At 37.2% G+C, this 8,555-nt stretch overlaps 1 pseudogene; it reads left to right on the top strand.

Annotated features, from left to right (window-relative positions):
- Positions 1-5,428: 5,428 nt before the first annotated feature.
- On the top strand, positions 5,429-7,024 carry LOC141340910 (uncharacterized; annotated as a pseudogene).
- Positions 7,025-8,555: the final 1,531 nt, after the last annotated feature.

Genomic DNA, 8,555 nt, shown 5'->3' with positions numbered 1-8,555 from the left:
GAAGTGAAGTGTGTGTGTATGTATATATATATATATATATATTTATATATATATATTATATTATATGTGACCCTGGACCACAAAACCAGTCTTAAGTCGCTGGGGTATATTTGTAGCAATAGACAAAAACACATTGCATGGGTCAAAATTATAGATTTTTTTTTATGCCAAAAATCATTAGCAAATTAAGTAAAGATCATGTTCCATAAAGATTTTTGTAAAATTCCTACTGTAAATATATCAAAATGTAATTTTTGATTAGTAATATGCATTGTTAAGAACCTAATTTGGACAACTTTAAAGGCGATTTTCTCAGTATTTTGATTTTTTTGCACCCTCAGATACCTCATTTTCCAATAGATGTATCTCGGCCAAATAGTGTCCTATCCTAACAAACCATACATCAATAGAAAGCTTATTTATTGAGCTTTCATGTGATGCATACATCTCAGTTTTGTCAAATGTAACCTTATGACTGGTTTTGTGGTCCAGGGTCATATATATATATATATATATATATATATATATATATATATAACGGAATCTGTAAATACAATACTTTTAATAGACCTACTAGAGACCAGTAGACACGTCGTCACAACGTTCCACATGGGACTAACTAGCGACGTCTGTTGAGGACGTGCCCACGACGTTTCTGGAACGTTAGCCAAACACTCTAAAAAATGGAACTTTACCACGACGTCCTCACAACGTCGCCATAAAGTAATGTCGCGCTGACCAAAGGACGACGAACTGGTGACGTCGTCACGACGTACTGTGTTTGCTGGGTCGTTATTTTTTCCTTCATTTTGATCTCGTTACATAACATTCTGAATGTAAATGATACTGTAAAGGTGCTATGACTGGGTTTTTACTGGAATGCAGTTTAAAGGTTAAATTTAACATATATTGTATTTTATTAAGTCTAACTAATAGACAAATAACTGAAGAGTGAATCATTCACGTAGTTTCATTGGAAATAATTTATCGTCACACAGTAAAATAGGCCTACATTCCTTCTCTTAACTAAAGAATTGAACATATAAAATATGAATTGAACATATTATATTTTGTTTAGTCTAATTAACAGACTAGACTATATAAATATTAAACTGTTTTACTGAGAAATGAATCATTCACGTAGTTTCATTTGTAAATGAAAACATCATGTATCGTCACACACGGGGATAAATACAATCAAAAAGTCAAAACGTTATTGGCATAATTGTCAGGCGTTAAAAATAAATAGCCCTAACCAGGTATTGAAATAATAATAACCTATAATAAGAATAAATAATAAGTGATTTAGAGCTATCTACTTTTTTCTTTATTGTGAATCGCTTAACCTAAATAACTTTATATATGCTATTTGGCATATATTTAGCAAATATTGTGAACTACAATTATGCCAATAAAGTTTTGACTTTATGATTGTATTAATGCCCGCGTGTGACCATACGATTTACAAATGGAACGTGAATGATTCACTCGACAATGAAACACTATATAGGTTATAATTAGACTAAAAATGAATATATGCCATATAGTATAATCAAAGCTTTCATGGCATGTCAGCATTTATCATTTAGATTCGGAATGTTAAGAGATCGAAATTAAGGGGGACATACTGAATATAAACGAATAATACATTTATTACAGAAAAAAAGGATCAATTAATGGATAAGACTTAAGGATGCATAAAATGTTTCTTGCAGGGCTATTTAACTTTGAAGTACTTATATGTAAAAAATTCTTGATAAACTTTTGAATGCTGTCTACATCGCGCACAGACATTCGCATACAGCATAACCTATTGTTAATATATAACTTAATATTGCATTAATTTCTATAACAATTAATAAAAACATTTCTTAACTCAAAATAAAAAATATTAATAAACCTATCTCTGATAATCCTGGGTTATGGTTACGCAGGTTTGTTTATGCATTAAACATAAGGATGTCATTACCTCGACAAAATAATCTTGTGGCCACGACATAATATGACATTCCAGGAATTAATATCTCGTGGCAATGACAAAAAGTAATATGACGTTCCTACGAATTCATTTGTGTGGCCACGACAAACATAAGTGAACCGAAGGTGTCCCCTCCAGGTTACCGTACCTTTTAGTTTGCAGCAATGTTTTCAGCCTGCTCCAGTCCAGTACGTTACATGACTGCCCCCTACTGATCATGTCTTTCCTATGTCATTGTATTTTCCGTGTTCCTTTGGAATACACCGGCGTCACGCGAGACCACTTTACTTCCCGCGCGCATTTTAAATGGCCAGATCTGTATATATATATATATATATATATATATATATATATATATATATATATATATAGTTGTTTTGTAGACAATGTAGGACATACAGAAAAACAGCAAAAAATAGGATAAAGAGAGCTGTAAACATAAAGCAATTAAGACAATAAAACAGAAGATAATTCAAATATTAATATAATTAAGTTAATAAATAGATGACTGCTGTTCAGGAGCGTCAGAGTGGAGCAGTATCGCTGTAAATACGTGTAAATACACGGATAATGTGTCCCATGATTTGTTCCGGAGTTGTTTAATTTGGTTCATTCACAGTTGTTTTCCGGAATCTGTGCGTGCTTTACACACAACCCATAAAGACATGTGATGTTTGGATATGAGATGTAATGCGACGCGTAAGTTTCACGAATCTGAAACTAACCTGAACAAACTGTGCTTCAGCGCTGAACGTGAGGAGCTGGCTCTGCCTGATCGCCACTTCGTTCCACTTTGCACATATTCTTTCGTCTTGAAGAGTCGCATGATAACGTGCATCATCACTACAACACTGCCTTTTTGTTTCTGGCTTTTGTTCACACAGCGCTCGTTCCTGTAATTTTCCAGAATCAGCATGCATTGTGAAAGGGGCTTTACTTAAGCAACAGTTAAGTAGCTTACTGCATTCAGTGTTTGGAAAAAAAAAAAAAAAAACATTAATGATCATTCTGAAATATCCTGTTGAGTATCAGCAGGCTAGGCTCTCTCTATGGCTCTGGGCTCGGCTAAAGCATACATGACCGTAGTTACCTCTGATTGGCCTGGCTGTGCGTCACTCAGAAAACAACAGGCTAATCAGAAGAGAGGCTCATGAATATTAATTAGAGGGGCCAAAATCGACCTGTTTTTGACACAGCTCCTTAAAAAGGAGCTGTAAAAATATATTGAGATGGATTTTGGCACTTATACCGCAAATATATATTCTTAAGGACATCAACAACTAAAATAAACCTCCAGAAATGTGTACAATATGGGACCTTTAATAGTTATGCCACAAATATTTGCATCGCCCAATCATCAGTAACATCAGTAGACCAGTAAAATAAAGCGAGCCACTGAAGGGACACGGTTAGCTTAAAGCTAGCGGTAGCCTGTTACATTGCAGTACAGATTTACATACTGTTACATTGCAGTTAGATTTCACTTACCACATAAACGGAGAGAGATGACTACGCTGATGATGACGAATGATTAACAGATCCTGAGCATCACTAAAGCATCAAAACTTGTGTGGCAAGTCTTTAGCCGTTTCTCAATACCAAGTATGCAGAGTTCGGACTAGCGTCCTTCGTAGTTCGGACTTGGAAGTTTGACTTGGGAGTACGAACTCCCGAGGACGTGAATGCAAGTCCTGTAATTCTGCAAATGGAACAGCAGTGTACTTGATAACGTCAGTCAGCTTGCCTCTTCTACTCCGGTTATCTTCAATGTATGTAACTGTTATGTACAATAAGATGAAATATTATATCAACCACCTCTGCATCTTTTAGTTTTCATTGAAACATATTAATAGCTGCAAAAACATAGTTCAGGGAATGTACAGCATTACAGTAAAATGAAATATATCAAACAGCATTGCCTCTATTCCGTTTCATTTAACTTTAAACATATTAATAGCGACAAAAATGTGGTTCATGCAACGCTACAAAACAATAATTACAATGTGATATCAAACACCACTGCCTTCAAAATATAAACTCTTTTCGTACTCATTTAAAAATATAATAAAACATATTAATATGTGATTTAAGCTATATGTGCACTGTGTATAATAACATCTTTATGTATAATAAAATGAAACATGACAAGCACAACTCTGCTTTTTTTGTTAAATGTCAGTTTTAATGAACAATATTAGCCATTATATAAGTATAAAGTATAAGAGACATGTAATCGGAAATAAAGACAAAAGCAGACAATTTGGTCAAATGCATTCTAAAAAGTCAGCGTTGAATTACGATTGATAAATAATTTATAATTTAAATAATTTATAACTTTGTCATCAGTCAAAACGATATGACCTGGAATAAATAATAGATTCACGAGACCAAAAAATAGCTGTTAGATTTACCCAAAACGAATTATACTTCTCGTTTAACTACTACAGAGACATCACGACCAGCGGCAAACGTCAGAAGGACAAGCTGCGGTGAGGCTCTCTCTGCGGGATACATGACCACTGAGCACCTGGTGTTCTGTATGAATCCTTAGAAGAACAATAGGGCCTTCGCCCCTTTGGGCTCGGGCCCTAATAAGAACCCTTAGAAGAACAATAGGGCCTTCGCCCTTTTGGACTCGGGTCCTAAATATTGTTTCAATGCATTCTATGGCACCTTTAAATTTAGTATGCTTGTTACAGCACTTTAGTAAACACTTGTTGTTTTTAAAAGTGATTTAAATGAGATAAATAAACTTTGACATTGACCTAACAGGTCAGTGTAACAGCCCGTTTTTTGATTGGCTAACATAATTTCCCCCTTAATAAAACCTCAGAAAAAATTGTGTGATGAATTTTTCATCTGACGGTTGAGTGGGGAGTTTATCCCCTTTTCTTTTTTTTCCTCGTCTCTTTCTAAATTTGTTTTAAAATTTTATTCCTTAGGAGACAAAAATGGTACAGAAACATTGAGATCAGTCTATATATAGATATATACACATATATCTATCCTAAACTCTGTCATTAGATTGTCCAAATTTTTTTTTTATTATTAATTGTATAACGGCCAGCCTAAACTCCGGCTGAGCATACATACATGCATTACATATCTACATGCTTTGATTTTAACTGTTTTGTGCCACTTAACTGGGGTTAACTTTTATTTCTTTGTTTTTCCACCTTAGACCTAACAGCGCTGAAAGAGGAGAGAGAAGAACTTAATGAAACTGAAGAGAAAGATCAGTTTGAGAATCTTCATGATTTCGTATCTGGAGAAAATTATTTTTGTTCCTTACAGTCTGAAAAGACTTCTAAACAAAAAAGAGCTCAGACTACAGGAACTAGGAGTTGTTTTGCTTGCGTTCAGTGTGGAAACAGTGTCACTCAAAAAGAAAGAATTCACATTGGAGAGAAGCCTTACACATATAAACATTGTGGAAAGAGTTTCACTCTAAAAGGACACCTTAACATGCACATGAGAATTCACACTGAAGAAAAGCCATACACATGCAAACAGTGTGGAAAAAGTTTTGCTCTAACTCGAAACCTTAAAATCCACCAGAAAATACACACCATGGAGAACCGTTTTACCTGCCAACAGTGTGGAAACAGTTTCACTCAAAAAGGAGACCTTAACAGACACATGAGAATTCACACTGGAGAGAAGCCTTAAACCTGCCAACAGTGTGGAAAGAGTTTTACTCTAAAAGGACACCTTAACAGACACATGAGAGTTCACACTGGAGAGAAGCCTTACAGATGCGAACAGTGTGGAAAGAGTTTTTCTGAAAGTGGAAACCTTAAAATCCACCAGAAAATTCATACCATGGAGAACCCTTTTACCTGCCAACAGTGTGGAAAGAGTTTTAATCGAAAAGGAAGCCTTAACAGACACATGAGAGTCCACACTGGAGAGAAGCCTTTCTCATGCAAACAGTGTGGAAAGAGTTTTAATGTAAAAGGAAGCCTTAACAAGCACATGAGAGTTCACACTGGAGAGAAGCCTCACACATGCAAACAGTGTGGAAAGAGTTTTAATCAAAAAGGAACCCTTAACTTTCACATGAGAGTTCATACTGGAGAGAAGCCTTACACATGCTCTCAGTGTGGAAACTGTTTTAGTCTAAAAGGAAGCCTTGACAGGCACATGAAGATTCATAATAGAGAGAAACCCAACAGATCCCCTTAGTGTAGAAAGAGTTTCAAACAAAATGTATATAATTGAACATTCTAATTCACATTTTAAAGCATTATGTTTTGTCCATAGTACACTTTAAGCTCAGTCCAACACAATATAGCTAATATGGATTATGGACAATGCGTTTCCTCTGTCTACAATGTAAGAACTTCACATTTGTATATCATGAATTGAAAAGAGATCTCACAGGAAGTGCAGTTTTTTGGTTGGAACACAATAAAGGACATTGTTAGCATTTTTAACATCACTGGTTCGGGTTACAACTACAACCCTTGTTCCCTGAGAAAGGGAAGGAGACACAAGGACATACAGAGACAGCCTCCTCCCTCCATTGTCTCCACCTTGGACTCTGTTCATCATCCTCCTCCCGGATATCCATTCTCCTCCTTCTGTTGTTCCATCAGTGCAATAGGCTCTATGCAGCGGGGATTGTGACGTGTTTCCGACTACGCTCTCTACTGGGCTAGCAGTTTCCGGTTCCGTACATCTGACGCTAACCTTGTTTATGGCGCGAAACTTAACAGCGACTAACATTTGTAGTTGTTCTTATCTCTAGTTTTTGGCAGCTTAACCATGGAGAAAAAGGTTTTCCGATACCAAAAGCTAATGCGACCTAGATCGGAACATTGTTGTGTGCCGTTGTGCGTTGTGTCGGCAATATACAACTCGACTCTGAGTTTCCATTCATTTCCAGTGGAAAAGGATCTCAGAAAAAAGTGGATCGTTCAGATCAGGAGAGATGACTTCCAAGTCAATAAAAACACAAAGGTGTGTAGCGTTCATTTCAGACCTGATGACTTTATGGATGGGACTCGTCTGAAACGTCTGAAAAAAGGTGTTTTCCCTACACTGTTTGAGTGGAATCATTACCAGGAGGAGCCGCTGAGGTTGAGTGTTTGGGAACGTTGAGAGAGACCGCTGACCCCTGATCCTGGCTCGGACGTAGACCAAGACGATATGGACTTTGATGTGGAGAGGACTGGACATGATTATTGTTCAGTTCCCGAAGCTGCAGCTGTGGACATGTTTCTACATGAAAACCAGGAGTTAAAAAGGGAGATCGAAGATCTACGGAAGCAGTTGGAGCAAACAAAGACCATACACCGCTTTGGTCTCAAGAGATTTGCTGGGTCCGATGAGGACATACGCTTTTATACAAGGTAAGTTAAGATTATATTGCCTGTGGTAAGCATTTGTAATAGCGTTGCCATTGTTCTGAAAACAACTAGTTCACGTTTCTGATAAATATGATTGGAGTTGGCTAAAAGTAGGCTAGTTACACTGATCAAAGTAATAACAATGTAGGCTAACATAATTATAAGTATGAACATTAGCTATTGTCTTCAACAGCAACCAGAGTTAGTTTAATCATACATACCGAATTTCATAGTTGTCATGACTCAATATGGCAAGATTTTTGTATCAGTCACTTTTAGTTCAGCATTCCTATTTCCTAAACTGGAAACCTACTACAAAGCTATGTGTATGTATGTTATGCCATGATGTGAGAACCAATGCATGTTTCTTTCTTAACAGATTTGCAACATATAACCACCTGATGGCCTTCTGGGAACTGATTGAACCGGCAACTCACAGGATGATTCGTGTCACCAGCTCCAAAGTCTTCAAGGAGCCTGGAAACACTCGGGCACTTCCTGCAATAGACGAGTTCTTCTTGTTCTTGATGCATCTTGCTTTGGGCCTCAAGCAAAAGGACCTTGGTCATCGGTTTCAAGTACATCAGACCACTGTAAGCCGCATCATAACAACCTGGGCCAACTTCCTCTACTTTGTCCTGGGGTCAGTGTGCATTTGGATGACAAAAGAGCAAGTATGAGCCCATCTGCCAGAAGAAGTCCATCAATTTCGAGACACACAGGTTATCCTGGACTGCACAGAGATCCGCTGCCAAACACCTTCCTCTTTGCTACTACAAAGTGAGGTCTTTTCAAATTACAAGTCTCACTGCACTTTCAAAGCCTTAGTAGGAATGGCACCTCATGGTGCAATAACATTTGTTTCTACACTGTATGCAGGGTCTATTAGTGACCGGGAGCCTTTAAAACAGTCAGGGATCATTAACCTTCTTACCCCTGACATGGCCATCATGGTGGATAAGGGGTTTCTAATTGATAGCCTAGTGCCATGTAAAATCCACCGGCCTGTTTTTCTGACCAAAGGAAAACAAATGTCAGCTGATGAAGTGACACACACGCAGTCTGTGGCTAGGCTCAGGGTACATGTCGAACGTCTTATCCGTCGCATTAAGGAACACAAGTTGTTTGACACGGTCATCCCATTGTCCATTTCTGGTAGCATGAACCAACTGTTTACAGTGGCATGTTTGCTTGTTAACTATCAATGTGGACCACTTGTCAAGGCA

Source organism: Garra rufa, chromosome 1 (assembly GCF_049309525.1).
Source record: "Garra rufa chromosome 1, GarRuf1.0, whole genome shotgun sequence".
NCBI classification, from domain to species: Eukaryota; Metazoa; Chordata; class Actinopteri; order Cypriniformes; family Cyprinidae; genus Garra; species Garra rufa.
The sequence above is the reverse complement of the archived record's forward strand: the minus strand, read 5'-3'. Positions and strand labels throughout refer to the sequence as shown.